Here is a 20192-nt window from a genome sequence, read left to right as displayed (position 1 = left end):
ATGGTTCTGAGGACAGATGGAAAAAGTGGATCCCTCCCCCCCAGTTGGATCACAAGGGAGAGGCGTGTATGTATTACTTATGACAAAAGCAATTCATCCACCTTGTTTTGAACTTGGTTCATCTCAAAGTAATGTCACAATCAAGCACAGTTCTGGGTAACATTATAAAGTCTCAAGTAGCACACTAATGTTTGTTTACTTATGATTTGCTTAGAAACCATGTAGAAAAAACCCACTGGAGGTAACTCTGGGGTAATCACCATAGTTAGTACTCAGAATGGCTAGTCCTGTCAACATGAATTCACATGTTAACCTAATGTAATAAAAAGAATCTTTGAGGGAATGAGTATTAAGAAGTTATCATATGGAAATCATAAACAAAATTTTTTCAGGCATGCTAGGCATGTGCTCTGCCTTTAAACTCTATTTCCAGCTCCACTTATCTAAGTCTAAATATGAAAGAGACTAGCTGTGTGCAAAACCAATTAAGGAAGTAGTTAATTACTGTGATGGAAAAGCCCCCTTTCACTATAACTGAGCTGTTTCCAAAGCAGGGGAAGATTCATTTCTGCTACTTAAGCACTGACTCCTGTGACTGTGTAGACAGCTCACCTCACTAAAGTAAGTGGTTAACATCTTTCCTATTAGCAACAATTAGAGTGAAATCTTGCTACTTGGATTGTATATTTGAAATGCATTACTTATGGTGAAATTAATATCTAGCCTGTTTAGTGCTTAACCTGTACCTGAATTAAAACACTCTAATGGAATGGGTGCAACATTGCCCAGGTCTCAGAAGTGTGGAGAATCATTGCTGCTATACTATGTCCAGTGCAATGCTGGAGCCATTGTATCCTAGGGACAGAAATAGGGTTCTCTGTTCATTTAATGAATGTGTGTACAATAACACATTTGCTTGCCGAAATGGAATGAAAGGCCTATTCTATAAAGTGTCTGCTTTGTGAGCATGAGGATCTGAATTCGGATGCCCAGCACCCATGTAAAAGCCAAGTGTTTCAGCATGCATCTCCCAACACTGGGAGGCAGAAACAAGAGAATCCTGGAACGTCACAAGTCAGCTCATCCAGCTGAATGGTAGACTCTCAGTCCATTGAGCAACTTTCTCAAAAGCATGCTGGAGAACAATACAAGAAGACACCTGATGTCTGGCTACCACATAAATATGAACACACATGCACGCAACACATATATATGCACAAAAATTAAAAATTAAATAAATATGGCAGTATGACATTGTGGTCAGAACAGTGGCCCTGAATTTAGTGAGTAGAATCTGTCCTCACACGACTGTGAAAGCCCTTCCTATCCTGAGACTCAGTGACACTTCCCAAGTAAAACAGGATGTTTAAAATATTGCCTCTGAAGGGTTTTAATTAGGATTATTTGAGATCATGTAAATATAGCACTTAGCACACTACCTAAAATAACTAAGCCACTATGTGTGTGTTTATATGTTAGCTTTTGAAAAAATTACTATTTTATTTTTGAGGTTATAATATAATCATTTTCCCAGTCACTTTCCACCTTCCAAAACCTCCTATATACTTGCCCTTGCTCTTCTTCAAATTCACAACCTTTTTTTTCATTAATTATTTTACATATATATAGTAATCTGCTCAAACTTTGTGATGTTACCTACCTTGTAGGTAAGTCAGTCCTCATCCCTCATCAAGGAAACTTCTATTTGTAACAAGAGATCATTACAGAAAACTACAACCAATCAAAATGCAGAGTTGTGGTGCCAACTCACAATGAATATATCTAAAAAACAACTTCCTCATCTAAGACTCAAGAAACATTGTGGAAGAGAGGGTGGAAAGGCTATAAGAACCAGAAGATCAGGGAGGACGCTGTGAGACTCAAAGAGAAGTTTCTTTGATGAGGGTGAGAGGTAATCTTACATGTGAATATAAGGATACGTTTTAGAATGCGGTTAGGAATTGTTCTCATCTACTAATGTGGTGGTAGTAGGTTCTCTTTTCAAAACCATGACCTCACTAGCTTGAGGCAGTTGGTGAGGCTTCTGACATCAGACGTGATTTACCTCCTCTTGAGTAAGCCTGAAGTAAAAATTAGACAGTTATTGGTTACCACCAGCCACTATTGCACCTTTGTGGATATCTTGCCATGCTGGTCGAAGTTGTTCATAGGTATCACAGTTGGGTAAGACTTGATTGCTTTCCTTTTTTGGCAGCTTGCACTCTGGTACTGTGAAAGCTAGACAGGAGGAACGTTTTCAGGTTAGATCCAGCTAAAATCTTCTGAATCCTATGTCTGAAAGGTGCAGTGTCTTCAGCAATAGGGACTTACCTTAAACCTCTGAGAGGCGACTGAGGGCAAAAAGCAATAACTTACATTGTTTGGGAGTCACTTGAACTATCCTAACCAGCAACTCATGCCTGCTACTAGGATTTCTGTTAGTCTATGATTCTTGTAAGGAGTGTTGTCAACCCAGGTAGAATAATTTCATTTAATATGTATGTGGAGATTTAAATTACACACATAATAAATATTATTTGTATACATATACACACATACATAATATGTATTATGTATATAATTTAGGTAAATATAAAATAATATACTTCCCTGATATTCTATTAAATATCCTTGGTATGATTTGTATCACCTCTGATTGGCTTCCATTTCCCCTCCCCAATCAGAGTACACCTCCATATTTTTTTTTTCATTTTTTCCCTTCATATTGCTGCGGGCCGCAGGAATATATCATAAGAACTCAGCTGGTTATGGCAAAGTCACTACCTGGAGGGATCAGGGAATTCCTCCAGAGGAAGCCAAATCCCAAGGAGTTTTTGGTGTTACTTGGCTTGTTATATATAAGCTGTCTTCTGTTATGAAAATCATGTGTGCCTTCATAGTTTTCCCAATTGACTTTTCCCTAAGAAGGGCTAACAGTGTAGACTGATCACTCTCTGGACATACACATTCCAGGTATTTGGAGAACAGCCTCAGGAAAGGCTTTCTCTGGAATCAGATTATCTCCCTTGGCCACTTTCAAGGACTACAGGAAACACCACCCAGGTGGGTGCCCATTGTTAGTCTCAGGCGGACTAACAATGATAACAGCCCACATGCAAGTCTCCTGACTTACGGTAAATTCCACAAGGAGACACCGCCTAGGAGAGGTGGACGTTAAGTAATAGCTTTACACAATTTAGCTCGGACCCTCCCTTTTATATACCGAGACTTCCAGGAGGCAGGAGAGAAGAGAGAAGATGGGGAAGAAGTAGATTGAAGGGCTACAGAAGAAGAGAAAAGAGAATGGAAGAACTAGATGGGTAAGAACTTGAGAGGAACGAACTGAGATGAGGAAGAACTAGATTGAAGGGCTAAAAGAGAGGACTAGAGGAACGAGATGGAAGATGAGGAAGAGCCAGATGGGGAAGAACAAGATGAGGAAGAGCCAGATGAGAGAGAAGGAGATGAGAGAGGAGCTGATAAGGGAAAGAACTAGATAGAGGAGAACCTAGAAGGGACAGAACTAGATGAAGGAATTAAGATAGAACATAGAGGGGATCGCAGACAAGTGTAGAGAGAAATCAGGCTAAAGATGACCTAAATATGAGAGCAGAATATAAGCTTATAACTGTCACAGAATAATAAAGTATATGGACTAAGGAGTTTCGTGTACATAGATTCATTTCATTTCATCAAAGATTAATTATCAACTGGTTGATAGAGCCTTCCGCGGACCCTGGAAAGGAGACTATTAGGGGCTGGACCCCAATAGTCCCCAACATCATATCACCTGTATCTGCTATTCCTCTCTCAAGCTGCTGCCCCCATGGTCCCATGGTACTCTCTGGTTTCTGTGGCTACTCCAGGTTATGTTCTTACATCTGAAGATTTGTGACTAGGAACTGAAGATGAGAGAGAACATGGGTCATTTGTCTAACTTAGTCTGGGTTACTTACCTCATTGTATCATTTATAGTTCTATCCATTTACCCACAAATTTGAAATTTCTTAATTTTTACTGATATGTTCCTTTGTAGAAGATTATTGGACAAATTTCATTATAAATTTCTCCTCACAATAATGTTTGACAGTAAATATATTGATTTACTCTTGCTGCTACAAAAGATTCACACCAGCATAGCCATTGAGAGCAAAAGTCCAGAAATAGGTTTTATGGAATGTGAATCAAGATTTCCTGAGGACTGTATTCTTTTTAGAGGCTTTATGTGGGAACATTTCTCCTTGCTGCTGTGGTCTGGACCTGTGTATTCCCCCAAGAAGCTGAGTGTTGAAATCTAATATCCAATGTGATGGTGTTGAGATGTGGCTTCTGAGAGACCTCTGCCATCGTTGATGGAGTGATTATCCTTATAAAAGGGACCACAGAGAACCACTGAGCCCTTTCTACTGTATGAAGACCCATCTATCCAGAACACTGGATCTCAATAGACATGAAATCTTAGTCATCTCGATACTCAGAACTACACATAATAGTGATAGCATATGCCTACTGCCTGAAATCCCAGCACTTGGGAGGTAGAAACAGGGGGACCAGGAATTCAAGGTCAACCTTGGCTACATGAGATCTTGTCTCAAAAACAAACAAGCAAAAACATAAAATGAACATAAGCTACATAGAAGCTACCCAGTCCATGTTGCTTTGTTGTAGATGCCTGGATGTGCTTATATATTTCCATTCTAGCTTTTGAAACTACTCCATATCCTCCCAATGCTGTCACCTCGCCTGCCTCTGTTTCTTACTACATCTTCCTTTCACCTGTCCCACCTGTTTCTCTCTTTTAAAAGCCCTTGAAATCACAGCAGGCCAACCTAGATAATCTAAGATGTTTCCTCATGTTAAAAATACATAGCCAATGTTGTCAACAACTCCCTTTTGCTATGAGCATTTCAAAGTGTAGAGGTTCTCAGGAACAGGACGCAGACCATCTGCAAGGGTGTTATTTACTCAGCACTGGAAGTCACCTTCATTTCTTCCCAGCATTGCCTATAGTGTAATCTGTGGTACAGTAGCTCTTTTTTAGTAAAGGCCGAAGAAATGGAAAGCCACTTAAACTAGTAAGTGGTCTACATAATGCATTATATTGCTAGCTCAGAGATCTACTCAAAATACATAACCCTTTTACATAAGAGTCAGATGGTGCATTTACAAGCACCTTATGAAGGGAAACAAAAGAAAACATGTTTTTTTTTCTTAAGAATATTACACAGATATCATAGCTGTTAGAATAAACTAGAATGGAATAAAATAAAGCAGCCCCTGCCTCATTCCCTTCTCTTTACATCATCTCTACTATTTTTATTCAGGACCATTTCTGTAGGCTTCTGACACATAAACCAAGACACATTGGCAAATGCATCAGATCTGGAGCTGTGCCATTGGAAGTATGAATGAGACAACTGTGTGCTTTGACCTTCAAGAGACTCTCCAGGTTTAGGGCCAGCATAGTAAGAGGGGGCAGTTTAAATATGGATCCTCTGGTTATAATCCAAGGAATGTCCTCTTTCTTATAGTTGGATCTTGGCTTAGATATTTCTTTCTACTGATTAAATTGGCCCTGTTTCAGTGTATAGTACCAGTTGTTTCCCAAAGACCAACTTGCTTACCAACAATATAATATATTCCCTTTGTTCCTAGCAAAAGTAAAGCAAGGATTATTTCACGTGTTTCAGTGGTTTAGAAACAAACTTTAAAAAGAAATTTCAATATTTATAATATGTAGCATATTTTGGCATAATATCTTGGGACAAGGGCAAGGCAGCCTTTATCAACTGTGCTCAAAAATAGTGTCTGTATAAAGCAGGGGGAAATCAAGTAATCACTAATGAGGATGTATCTGATTTAATTCCATTTAATGATCATTAATAGTCCCTGTCATCAGTGCTGATTGCTGGGTTATGATTTCCGTCACTCTTCCAACATTATCAGATCTATTACTAGCTATTCATTGTCACAGTATGCCTTCTATACCAAAATTATATAACATAGAAAATAGATCCTTCAGTGTGATTTTTAGGCATTTTTTAAACAGGGCACAATGGGTTTTAATGGCACAGCTAAGAGAAATTAAAAATAAGACAGTAGATAAGCAAGATATGATCTTCCTTTGACAAAGAACATAGCTCAACTGTTGAGTGAAATTCTGCCCTTCCCTACAAAGAGAGTTTCCTTGTTGATGTCTCTGTCTGTTCTCCTCTTTTACTTGTCAAAAGGGACTTGGAAGAGTCCTGTTAAGTGTTTACATGCCAGAGAGAAAACACCCTATTTAATCTCCCGTGCACTGCATGCATCATTATGGTATTCATAATTTGAATGAATTAGTGACCACAGGTAGTTCTGCTGCCCAGATAAAGTCAGTAAAGTCTGGTTTTGTGCTTTATGTAACCCCATGATTGCAGAATGTACAAATCAGGAGAGACTTCATATATCTGTAGGACCTTTCTCTGGTGGTTTGAAGTCCCTTGACTCAATCCTCTGTAGTAACTCAAATGTGCTCTTCTCTGGGGGTGGGGAAGACTACAGTCAGAAAGGCTCCTGCTCCTCTGGCCTCCTGTGTCTCTTACAGACATCCATTCTGGTTCTTCCCCTCATCCTCATTCAAGACCTGTGAAAACTGTGAGTTCAGATGCTGCAAAGCACTTACTGCCACAATTGCCTTTTCTGGAGTTTCTACACTGACAAAGCATCTGCTGTGAAGTGTGGAGAATTGTCAGACATTAGAGATGATTCAGCTTGGAAATGGACTGCTTCTTAAGTATAGAGCTGGTCCCAGGCTATCCTTAATTTAAAAAAAGGAAAAGGAAAAGAAATGGCCTCAGAAAAGCATGTCTGCGTTGCTTAAAGGTTAGAGGACCCACAGTTGCTTTGTACAGATTTCATTTTGAATTGTTTTTATACATAAACACAGGCAGAATTTATACATCAAGAATCTTAGACCATTAAAGTTGTTCAAAGTGTTGTAAGTGGATAAATGATAAACAACAGAAATGTATCACTAAGTTCTGAAGGCTGGGAAGGCCAGGGCCAAGACCCTGAGATTAGCATCTGGGAAGGCCCTAAACACACCCATCCACCAAAGGGTGGAAGTGTTATTTGCACCTCCATATGGCCACAGGGCAATAGGCACTCACCTCATTGGTGAGGTAGGAATCTTTAGCCACTGATCTAAGGCTCCACCTCTACATACATACATACATACATACATACATACATACATACATACATACATACCACTGCACTGAAGATCCATTGTCAACACAGGGATAGGGAGGGATAATGCAATCAGCCCAAAGACATAAGTCTATACTGAAAATGCCAGTGGAACAAGCATCCACCCACTTAAGACACACTGAAGGATGAAACGCATGTGTGTGTGTCCATCTGTGTGTACATGCATGGGTGCCAACCTGTGCAAGTATGGAGGTCAAATGTCAATACAAGATACCTTCTATTATAGTACACTATATTTTTGAGACAGAATCAGAGTCTATTGTAAGTGGATTTTTCTGCATTTCCTGCCAGCTCCCAAATCATAGCATGGAGACTTATTATTAATTATAAACACTTGGCTGATAACTGAGGCTTGTTTCTAACTAACTCTTATGACTTAACCCATTTCTATTCATTTACATGTTGCCACATGATTCATGGTTTTTACCTCTTTTCTTGCATGTCTGTTCCCTCTCATCCACTGGCAACTCCACCCTTCTTCTTCCCAGAGTTCTCTCTTTCTGGCTCTCCTGACTACATCTCCTGCCTAGCTAATGACAGGTTAGTCTTTTATTAAACCAATCAGAAGGCACCTTGGCAAAGACACATCTTCACAGTGTACAAAAACTTTATTCCACAACAGTCTATTACTCACCAATTCAGCCAGACTGACACAGGGCACAAAGCCACTGGAGAAATGGTTCAGAGGTTAAGTGCAGTACTGGCTGCTCTTGCATAGGTCATAGGTTCAATTTCCAGCAGCCACACGTGGCCCTCTTCTGGCCTTTATAGTCATTGTAAGTATGAGGGGCACAGCCATATAGGCAAGCAAAATGCTTGTACACATACGATTTTTTAAATGAAAAAAAAAATATATTATCTTTCCTTGATGAGTTGGGTATTTATAGCTTCTATCTAATGTACAGATACCTGTATTCAAATTTTTATGCGTGTATGTGTCCTAATATTTATATCAAATATTATCAAAAATAATCAAATATTTGTAAGTATTTACCCATTCAAAGCACTGTTTCAACTTATGGATAGTTTTTTAAAAAATTGCAGGAATCTTTGCTGTGGAAACTAGATTCTGTGACCAATCCCTTTTTCATTTCCCATCACATTTCAAATGTGCTTCCTTCTCAGAGACCTTTAGCACATCTCAATCAACCTGTTTCCCAATTTATATGCTGTTGCTGATAGAAGTATTATGGCGCCATTTTATTTGATACTAAGTTTTATATTATTGTTTTTTTTTGTGTGTGGTGAATATTTGTATCTATTTTACATTTTTTTTGTTCATCAATTCTTGTATCTTAGACTTTTTACCCAGAATCTGTTTTTTTCTATCTGATGTCTATGCTTTGTGGAGGTGCATTGCAAATTCTGGCCCCTTTTGTCATTCCAAGGAAATTTCAGTTCACTCTCATTTTACAAAGATGTTCTGGCTAAATTATAGCAATAGGTTGTTAGTTGTCTTTGTCCTATAACTTGGCAATGTTCTGCTGTCATTTGACTTCAGCTGTGGAGAAATATCCACCCTCCTGCTGGTTCTTCTGGGCATGGGACTTGTTTGTATTTGTCCTGTTCTGAGTTTAGGCTTTCTGACTCTGGGGGCAGAAACTTTACGTCAGCTTTGGAAATTCATCCATTTTTGTGCACTCTAATATTGTCTTTCATTCTTTCTGCTCTCCCCTTGAAATGAAGTTCTGGCTGGTAATTCTGACTGCTGAGGTTTCTGTGGGTCATGTTCTCTTGCTCTTTGTTGCCGCTGCCTCAGATGCATATTGTCTAGTTTCCTTGTGAGTTCTTTGGCACACAAGAGCTCGTATTTTTCTGGACACTTACCTGTGGTCACTCTGATCATCTGGTACAAGTCTTCCCAGATAGCAGTCAGGTTCTGTCTTAGTCTGTAGATATAGTTCTATTGCTGCGAAGAGACATCACAACCAAAGAAACTATTACAAGGGAACGAATGTAATTGGAGACTTGCTTGTAGTTTCAGAGGTTCAGTTCATTATTGCCATGCCAGGAAGCAAGGCAGCCTGCAGTAAGACATTGGGGCAATAACTAAGAGATTCATCTTGATCCATAGGCAGAGAGACGTGGACTTGGCAGGGACTTTTGAAACCTCAAAGCTCACACTCCCTCCAACAAGATCACAAGTTCTAATCCTTTCAAACAGTTCTACTCCCTGGTGATCAAGCATTCAAATATATGAGTCTATAGGGACCATTCTTATTCAAACCACCACAGGCTCCTAGACTCCTTACATTTCTCTCTGCCAGGCAGCAGAAAGCTCTATCAACTGATAAGTATGGTAACTAACTTGCTATGAGAAGATGTTTGAACACAGGAATGCTGTGAGTACAGGGCTGCACACACAGAATCCAGAATAATTCTGGAGCCAGAACTGATTTTCTAAAATGAAGCTTCGTGTCTGTCATGCAAGCCACCTAGTTGATAAGAGTTTTGCACTTCATACTTACTCTAAAGGCTTTGAGGTTCCTAAATTTTTATGTAACTCTTTTATTAAATACCCAATGTTGGAATAACATCTTTGTTTTATATATTCCACATAAAATATGCTCTATGATTCCCAAGTTTAACAAATACTAGAAAGAATTTGACTACAGAATTTCTATTTTAATCTGCAAGCTTCAACCTTCTCTTCATTTTTGACTTCAGAAAGCATCTTTTTAAACTGTCATGCTGAGTCACCAAAGCTTTTGAATGTACTCAAACACAAACTCAAATTATAATCTGCCACTTCTGGTTTTCTTCTGCAAGAAAAAGTTGGTCATACAATTAGTGATAGAGAATTTGATCAACTCAAAAAACATACTCAAAACCTTTATAAGAAGGTATATAAAGTTGCCAGTTCACTATTTGTCTTTCCAATGTTTGTTCAACACGTTGTCTAGAACTCAGCAGTCTTTCAAAAAATGTATTAAACACATGGGTTTGTGAAAGGCAGCAATAATTGTGTTTCAATATTCTATTGCTTTTAAGACTTTCTCTAGTTTTCATGTATGCTACTGATTTCCATATAGATTAAGTCATGTCATCTGCACCAATCATTACTTTGTAAATAAAATTCACATCCTATATGATCAGGTACTGATTTTTTAAATGGTAACTTCCTTATGAATAAAAAAGAAATTACAATTACATTAGTAAGATTTTTTTTTTTTTAGCTTAGGTAAAATGTACTGAAGGAAGCAAGTTTAGGAATCTTTCATAGAACTGGTGACCACTTTGAGCTAAGATGTTGAATTTACTGGAAACTACCACAACACTTAAATTGTTTCTCTATGATTCATTATGGTCAAGATTTATTGTATAGTATATTCAATTGTTGCTTGAGAAGTATGACTTCATGCATTCCTATTATATGTCTGTCTAATTTAATAAGCTCAAAGAAATAAAGAGTCATTTGATAAGGGATGAACTAGGATGAACACTTCCTACTTGGATAATTGTCAATAACTTTTAAAAATTTATATGATTTTAAATGTGTATATTATAGATCTATAACATATCAACCATTTTGAATTCTGATTTCTAGTTGCTTTAATGTTGAATTTTTTTAAAAAATCACTGCCTCAGAATTGTAAAGGTATCCACAAATGAAGTAATGTGGTCTTTCAAGCACTGTTTCTATGGCTTCTTTTGATGTCCATCAGTGTCAGAAGGATAGAAGAAAGAGCATGACATTCTTTCAGTTGCTTCTCAGCCCATCTAATCTTTATTGAGTGCTTCCTAGTCACTGAGATGCATCAGTGAACAGACATCCTGTCCTCTTAGGAGAAAAAGAAAGAATGTGCAAATCAATATGTAATGTCAAGTTGTGACAAATAGACACATTCAGAGTTTCAGGTTTTGATGGCAGAGAAGTAAGCAACATTTCACTATAATTAAATGAAGTGAAGGAGGAGTCCATTTGGATTTCCTGGGGAAGACTCTCCAGCTGAAGCCTAGGCATCATGTAGTATGCTAGAGGCCGGATGGTGGCATGAGCTGAGGATTGGATGTGAGGCCACTAAAGGTCAGTTGGAGTCAAACCCTCACAAGCCATAGGAAGAATTTTCAATTTTGCTATGTATGAGATAAATAAAAAGAAAAAGGCCACCATTGAATGGGGGTTTCAACAGGTGAAAAATCATGAACTGATTTATAGTTTAAAATCTCCATGCTTGTTTTGTAGTAAACAGGCACTGTACTTGTATATTTGTTCATACGTGTGTGTGTGTGTGTGTGTGTGTGTGTGTGTGTGTGTGTGTGTGTGTAGTTATAGGAGGCAGGGGGAGGAACATGGATGAAAATAGGCAGAACAGTTTGAAAGACCCAAATCTGGATTTAGATGATCATACTGGAAGAGGTAAGACAATCAGACCTACTCAGACAGGCATCAAAGATGGAAGTAAAACAACTTGTTAATGTGGATTCTCCATATGAACACCGACAACCGCAGAGCTCCAGAAACACAGTAGGAGAAGAAATAGAAAACTTGAGGAGAATTTTCCTTTAAAGTAAAAATGTCAGTGAAAATTTAGATATTATCTATTAGCATCACCAGATTTTATCTTGTAAAGTTCAAATTTCTTCTTTTAGCTCAGTCTCTGTCTTTCTGTCTCTCTGTCTCTGTGTCTCTCTGTGTCTCTCTGTCTCTGTCTCTGTCTCTGTCTCTGTCTCTGTCTCTCTCTCTCTCTCTCTCTCTGTGTGTGTGTGTGTGTGTGTGTGTGTGTGTGTGTGTGTGTGTTGCCCAATATTGATGCCAGCAATCATCCTTGATCACTCTTCCACCTTGTTGAGGCACGGTGTCTTACTTTCATGTTTATCACTGTGATAAGTCACCATGACCAAGGAAACTTATAGAAGAAAGAGTTTAATTGTGGGTGCATGGTTCCAGAGAGTATATGACTATCATAAAAGAGAGCACAGCAGCAGGCTAGCAGGTATGACATTAGAGCAGTAACTAAAGGCTCATATCTTGATCCACAGCCATGAGACAAAGAGAGCTAATTGGGAATGGTATAGACTTTTGAAAACTCACAGCCTGCCCCCAGTGACACACCTCCTCTACCAAGGCTGTACCTCCCTATCCTACCCAAACAGTTCTGCTAACTGGGGATCAAACATTCAAATATAAGTCTATAGGAGTCATTCTCATTCAAGCCACTACATGGGGTCCCTCCAATTAAGCCCAGAACTCATCCATAGTGTGAGCCTCACTAGCTCACTCGCCCTGGGGAATCCCCTGTCTCCATCTTCTAAGGCTGGAATTACAACCAGGCTTTCATGCTCACCTTGAACTTAAGGAGTTTCTAGGGGTCTGATCTCTAGTCTTTTTTGCCCAGTAAGCATTTAACAACTGAGCCATTTTCCTACTCTAGAATATTTTTAGAGTTTATATCACAGCATTTATTCTCAAATTTCCCTATTTGTGGAGCCCATCTTAAAAAGCAAACTCTAGGTGGAGTTTTCCTGTCCTGACTTCCTTTTCCCAAATACTCAGCAATCACTTTCCAAATTACCACATAGAGGCTTTTATTAATTGTAAATGCTCAGCTGATAGTTGAGGCTTATTACTAAGTAGCTCTTACATTTAAATTAACCCATTTCTATTAATCTATGTTTTACTACATGGCTTGTGACTTTACCTGTCCTCTAGCACATCTTGTTCCCTGGGTGGCTGCCTGGTATCTCCTAGGACTGCCCTGACTCCGCCCTTCTCTCCCAGCATTCTCCCTGTGTCAGGCTGTCTTGCCCAATCTCTTTCTGCTCTGCCATTGGCCAATCATCTTTATTATCAACAATGAGCACAATCCACAGCATTTCTCCCTTTTGTATAACTACAAAGGAAGGTTTTAACATAGTAAAATTATATTCAACAAACAATTATCAAGTAAGAATTATAGTTACAATATCCAGTCTATTTGTATTTGGCAAAATTAGAGAAAATATTTTATATCTATTATCTTATCTTGGTAAGTAAAAAGTATTATACCTAATTTGTTTTTAGTTATAACTAAGGAAAACTATAATTACAACTATTTAATCTTCAACTCCATCAAAGACCCCAGAAGAATAAAATGTTATCTAATGACAAGGACATCAGGCTACCTGGATAGTTACCCAAAGTACCTCTGCAATGTTGGGGCACCCATCTCTGGTAGACAGGCTGAGCATGTCTGACAGACTTTCCTGTGAAGCAGGAATTTTGAAAGACTGTCCTATCTTGTCTTGGCAAAGTTCAGCAGTCACCTTCCTTGTATCCTGCTGGTCTAATTTGGACAGTAACTGTCAACAATTAAGACAATGGCAGTTTCTTGCCCAGTGGCTAACTTTTGTCACAAAGCAAGTAAACTCCATATGGAGTTTCTTTGATGCCCATCATCTTCTCTGAAGTAGATTGATGCTTCCAGGAGTAGACATGTCTCATTGTCATAAAAAGCCTCAGGTCATTAAAACCTTTGAAATGCCATATTCTGTAGGTCTTTGAAATGTGTGAAGACCACCTGTCTATCTAAAATATATCTGTTTGACCTTGAAAATGTACTTAACATGACTATAAGTTTGATTGTAATAAGTGACTAACTACTAACCTATATTTTTTAATTATACATTATATTTTTAAATGAGCTACATAAGTAAAGTATTCCAAACCAGAGTAGAAACATACATACAGCATAGCAGAAATAACTTTAAATTTTTATCAATAAACTAAAATCTATACCAATGTAAAATATTTTGAGATTAACAATTGTTTTTCGGATTAAAATAGATTCAATAATCTACCCTTTTGTTATTTCTATACCCTATGCCCCCTTTTTCCTTTAGAAACAGATCTTTGGATTTAACTCTTTTTTATATCTAGCATTAATGATTTATGAAATGAATTATGTTTTCTGGTTACTGTTGCCAGAGTCTTCCTGCCTTGCCCACAGTCAGGACAAATCCTTGTCACCCGCCAGTCCCACAGCCGCTCAGACCCAACCAAGCAAACACAGAGACTTATACTGCATACAAACTGTATGGCCGTGGCAGGCTTCTTGCTAACTTTTCTTATATCTTAAAGTAACCCATTTCTAGAAATCTATACCTTGCCACGTGGCTCGTGGCTTACCAGCATCTTCACATGCTTCTTGTGCTGGCGGCATCTGGCAGGCAGTCCTTCTGCCTTCCTGTCCTTTTATTTCTCCTCTCTGTTAGTCCCGCCTATCTTTCCTGCCTAACCACAGCCGATCAGGTTTTATTTATTGATCAATCAGAACAACTTGACATACAGACCATCCCCCAGCACAGCCAAGTGCAGACCATCTCAGACACCTGCACTCAGGCCCATGGTCCTAATCATCCTCTATGCGGACCTGCTGGGTAACGCCACAAAGAACCCAAGAAGGGCTCCCACAGGACATACAGAACATCCCACAGCAGGGTACAAAATATTTTATGTCAGAATGTTGGCTAGTTTTGGAAAACTTAACATTTCTCAACTTTGCCAATAACTAGCTGTTTGAGCTAGTTGAGTCTGAGCTTCTGCTTCATTTTTAAAGTAAGAACTGGACTAGATCCCAAGTCCCTAACCCAGAGCCTAATACTTCACATCCTGTCAGAGGTTTCCCAGTCTTGATTTGCAAATATTTAGCTTCAAATTTTTCTAACACATGTTTTTCCTTTTTAAAACCTTGCATAAAAGTTTCAGAACTGCTAACATCTCTATGAAATCCATAATTGTATGTTTGTAAATACCAAACAAAGTTCATTTTGTTGGTGAAGGCCACCCTTTCTTACAGAGAAAGCTCATGATCTAAGAGTATTCACTTTAAAACCCACTACCAGAGACTTTCTGTGAAGGATCTTGCATGTTCTTTAGCCTCCCTCCACATCCTCTACTGTTTTCCACTTAACATGACCATTCTGTACCCAGTAGAGAAAATCCTGACAAACCTGCAGTGACTTGCATTTTTCAGACGACTAGCTTGTGACATATTTACATAATTTAAGACAGCTATTTGCTTTGCAGTCCTCGGCAAAGCAGCACACCAAGTATTTCAAAAGGCAGCAATACAGTTATGTTTCTAAAATATCACAAGGGCTAACACAATTTTGAAACAAACTGTCAAGAATTCTTGTTTTCACTTTTAATTTCATATGTACAAAGCACATGATATGCCTATCAGTGCCCATCTTTCCTAATTTGCCACCTTGTTCAAAATTCTTCCTTTGCAATCCATATCATCAATACAGTTAGCAAGAACATGGATAAAATGGAAGAGTAAATCTAATTGATGCAAGAGAAAACAGTAAGTTATACAGCAACACATATAACTTTAGAAAAGTTGGAAATACTGTTAATGTCAAAGAAACAATGACCAAGGTGAGACCTTCATGCCAGAGGCTCCATTCAGTCAAAATCACGATTTGTAAGAACAAGTGGTGCCACCAGTGTCTAAACATACAGCACGATGTCAATCCAGCTGGAAGAGATTTTCACCCAGACTGCTGTCCACTGACTCTTCATCTCATGAGAAGGCTCATACCTGTACCAATTGGTAAGGGCCATCATGATATAAAGCAAAAGCCAAGAAAAGCATGAAGTGAAAGAAGGAGTAACTCTAAACGACACCATCCCTTTCATTGTCTACAGCTTGGTGAACATCATCACTGTCTTCTAGAGATCTATCACTTCTTACATTCCCATCTCCTATTAGTGTTGCCTCATCACTTGTTAGAGTCAGCTTATTAACCTAACTATTGTTGGAGGTACAGGTGCTTGAATAAAACACACACAGTAGGAAGAGAACTGGTCCCATAATCACTTGGGGATGCCACCACTGAGCAGACTGCCCATCCTTTGGGTTAGGGCTTGTGATATTGAAGCCAAAGATGCCTAGTAGACTTGGATTGCAATTTGTTTCTGGTTCATTGATCATAGCAGACCATATCAAATTCATTGTGTAGACTGTAATTACTGAAGACTCTAATAAGCCAGATCTTTAGTGTGATTCTTGGATCTTGGGTAGTATAGACATTACAGAAGCACCAATGCAGAGAAGCATGTTGACACTGACAAATGCCTTATTTTCTGAAGAGCTGGCTGGGTGAGTATAGAAGACAAACAATAAGATGATGGCAACTAAAGACAGAAAATAATTCAGAGCTATAGCTGATAATAGGGCTGCATACCAACACCTTGAGTTCCCTTCTTCCAAGAATGGGAAAAATCAATAAGCAAGACTAGTTGTATGAGGATGAAACAAAAAACACCTGTCATACCCACATAAAACCACATGGTTGTAAAAGTGCCTTCTGGAATGAAGAAAGCTCCAACAATAATGGTGGCTGCTGTGGCAAATTTAAAGAGCCAGAATCCATTGTGGACCACGGCTCTAGGATCACTGCTGCTTTTCACTTTGATCATTAGTAAAGAGAGGAGAAGGTAGAACACGGCTAAGCCAAAACACAAGCGATACACAGCTTTGTAGCCAACCAGAATATTACAAGGAACACCTTTCTCATTCTCACAAACCCAGGAATCTTACTCAGTTGTTCTTCCATTCCTGGTATTAATATTACACAAACTACAGATACTCCAACAAGCAAGAAAAGTGCATAGCTCAATCTAGTCATAGTGGAGTTGTTTCCACTAGCACAGCATTGGCAGAACAAGCATGGGGCACTGCCACACAAACATGGTATCCAGCTCGCCTCAGAGCACAGCCCCAGCATGCTCCCCATCCTCTGTGTTGCTGGCCCAGTGTGTGCTGACAAGATGAAGACAGCTTCCCTCCTGCTTTTTAGTGCTTATGTGATTTCTAGGGATCTGATCTCTAGTCTTTGTTTTTGCCCAGCAAGTATTTAACAACTGAGCCATTTCTCAGTCCTACTCTGGAATATCTTTAGGGTTTATATCACAGTATTTATTCTCAAATTTCTCTATTTGTGGAATGCATCTTAAAAGGTAAACTTCATACCACTTCAAAAATATGTGCAGTATAAATTTACTAATTTAAATGCCTCTGTAAGTCTGGATCCATAAAATTTATAATCAATTTACTCTTAAATAATACATTCATTCTAAAAGGATATTTTTAAAGGGAACACTTTCAAGAAATTCAGACAGTTGTTGGATGGCATGATGGCTGGATGGATAAGTGAATTTATTTAGAGATTTCAGAAAGTTCCAAGAAAGAACACTTTGGAAAAGTCAATAACAAACCACTTTGCTTCAGCATAGAGAGGAGAAAGTTCTGGTTACAACAACTCTGGGTCAGATAATCACCATTACCCTTCCCTAACCTTCCTCCATGGCCAACTTCTAATTCAATCACCCGTGAACACAGAGCACACATCTGGCACAAACAGAATAACAACCTCTTTTTTTTTTCACTTTGGCTGTTTCTAATTTAATAGAACTAAGATAATCTCAGGACACAGTCCTTAAAAACAAAGTGCAATCAATAGGACTCTTAATTTTCACCTTCCTTGTTATTTTTCTTGAGCTCTTGCTGGAGAATAAATGTATATTTTTGTAAAACAAGTACTAAAAGTACTACACTGTCCCTTATAATGTGTGATTTCCTTAATCCTCAGAGATAGGAGGTAAGGCCATATGCAGAGTGTTTGATACTATCAATTGAACTGACCCATCATCCATTGATTACAAATTCATCTATTTAAACAAAGGAGTTATAACAGTTTACCCAGAGCTATCATATAGATTTGCCTATGTAGGCAGCGCTTCTTAAGATCCTCAATATTTAAAAAAAAAAAAAATCCTCAGTATTGTATCATGCTGGAAAGAAAAGAAGCCCAACACACAAAATTGTTTTGAAACTCAAAGAGCAAAGTTCCTTCAAAGTTCTGTCCGTGATTACATGAAGGTGCATTTTTAAACATTTTTGTCATTGTGTGTGTGTGTGTGTGTGTGTGTGTGTGTGTGTTGACACACCTGTGTGTGTGCTGATGCACACAAAGACTAGAGAACATCAGATCCAGCTGAACTAGAGTTACAGGTGCTGCAAGCTGCCTGACATCAATGCTGGAATCCAAACCACAGTCTCCATGATGGAGCAGCAGGGCCTCTTAACCTTAGTGTCTCTCCAGCCCCTTCTTGTGTTGATAGTCGCCCAGCCAGAGCCTTTAAAACACTGTTTATCTTATATATTTTCCTTCATTGAAATGTTTTCAGAAACATATCATTAATATAAAGCAAAGCAGACCTTAACTACAAACTACAGCAGTGTAAAGTTTGCCTAACAAAGATCAGGCAAACGTAGCCCTACTGGTAAGGAGTTTCTTTCCAGGAAATTTCCAAAAGCACTCTCTCATCATATGGTCAAATGCCTGGGCTTACTGTGGAATAATCCTTCTGTACACTGTGTGAATATATGTCATTATGATTGGTTTAATAAACAAGCTGACTGGCCAATAGCTGAACAAGATAAAGTTTGGAGGAAAGCCAAACAGAATGATGGGATGAGGAAGGGCGGAGTCAGATGCGTCACCAGCCAGATGGAGAATGAGTTGGAAACACAAAATGGAATAAAGGTAAAAGCCAGGGGCCTCAGGGCAACACATAGATTAATATAAATGTGTTAAATTATAAGAGCTAGTTAGTAATAAGCCTGAACTATTGACCAAGCATTTACAGTTAATATAAGCCTCTGTGCGGTAATTTGGAAGCAGCTCCTGGGATGGGAAAACTCTGCCTACATGGGCTGCTTCACCCCTCAGTAATCACAGCCACTTTTCTTTGTTTTTAAAAATATATTTATTTTGTTTTTGAGATTGTAATATAATTATGTCATTCCCCTTTCTCTTTTTTTCCCTGAAAAACTTCTAATTACCTCTCCTTGCTCCTTTTCAAAATTCACTGCTTCTTTTTTTCATTAATTGTTATAAAATCTGATTATATACATGTATATCCACTTATATTCCTAAGTATAACCTGTCCAGTTTGTGTAATGTTACTTGTATGTGTGTTTTTAGGGCTGACCATTTGGTATTAGATAACTAACTGCTGTATTCTTCCCTGGGGAAGACTATTTCTCTGACTCTCAATATTCTTTAGTTCTTTGTGTAGGGTTGAGGCCTCATGGTCTTTCCCCATCTACTTTAGCATGTCTACTGTTGCTCTTGTTCAGCTCATGTTGGGCCAGTCATGTTGGGAGACTTTATGGTATAGCTTCTGACACAACTAAGAGACACAGTCTCATAGCAAATTCCCTTTTGCAATCACTCTGCCCCCTTTTCTATAATGTGCCTTGAGCCTTAGGTGTAGAAGTTGTTTTGTAGATGTATCCATTGAAACTAGGCTCTACAACTTTTCATTTTGATTGGTTATGATTTTTTGTAATGATTTCTTTCTGTTACAAAGAGAAGTTTCCTTGACAAGGGCTGAAAACTACACTTACATGTGATTATATAGACAAATATTTGAGTTATGGATTATGCTGGCTTAGAAAAGTGGTGGTTGTAGTTTCTCCTCCAAGATCCATGACATCATTAGCCCCAAGTAATTGTCTAGGTTTCTAGTACCAGGCATGATTTCCGTCTTGTTGAACAGGCCTTAAGTCCAACTAGAGAACAGTTGGTTACTGCCAAGACACGCATGCCACTACTGCATCCTTAGGCCCATAGGACCATGCTTGTCATTGTTATGGTTCTTAGACACCATAGATGTATAGGACTGTTAGTTGCTTTACTCCTTTGGAAACTTGCTTGGTGCCTTCTGGTACCATGAAAGCTAGTCCTCAGGGGGAAGGCATTCATGTCAGTTCCAGCTCAGCGGCTTCTGAACCATGTATCTGAAGTGCATGGTGTCTTCAGCAATAGGGACTTACTTTCTACTTCTATGAAGCAAACAAGGGTCCCTTCCTTTCTCACTGTTCCAACTGATTCACTCACTGGCCTGCAACTATAGCCCTCTCATCTAATCCATGAACCTATACTTTAAA

At 38.7% G+C, this 20192-nt stretch overlaps 1 protein-coding gene and 1 pseudogene across 3 annotated transcripts in view; one reads left to right on the top strand and one right to left on the bottom strand.

Moving 5' to 3' along the window:
- Pik3c2g (phosphatidylinositol-4-phosphate 3-kinase catalytic subunit type 2 gamma) overlaps positions 1-20192 on the top strand; it is a 347375-nt gene that overhangs the window by 179549 nt on the left and 147634 nt on the right. The gene's annotated exons all lie outside the window — the stretch shown is intronic.
- Positions 15638-16971, bottom strand: LOC114695042 (annotated as a pseudogene).

The sequence above is a fragment of the Peromyscus leucopus genome, chromosome 3 (genome assembly GCF_004664715.2).
Source record: "Peromyscus leucopus breed LL Stock chromosome 3, UCI_PerLeu_2.1, whole genome shotgun sequence".
In the NCBI taxonomy this organism is placed as follows: domain Eukaryota; kingdom Metazoa; phylum Chordata; class Mammalia; order Rodentia; family Cricetidae; genus Peromyscus; species Peromyscus leucopus.
Note: the sequence above shows the minus strand (reverse complement) of the source record. Positions and strands in the feature narration are given on the sequence as shown.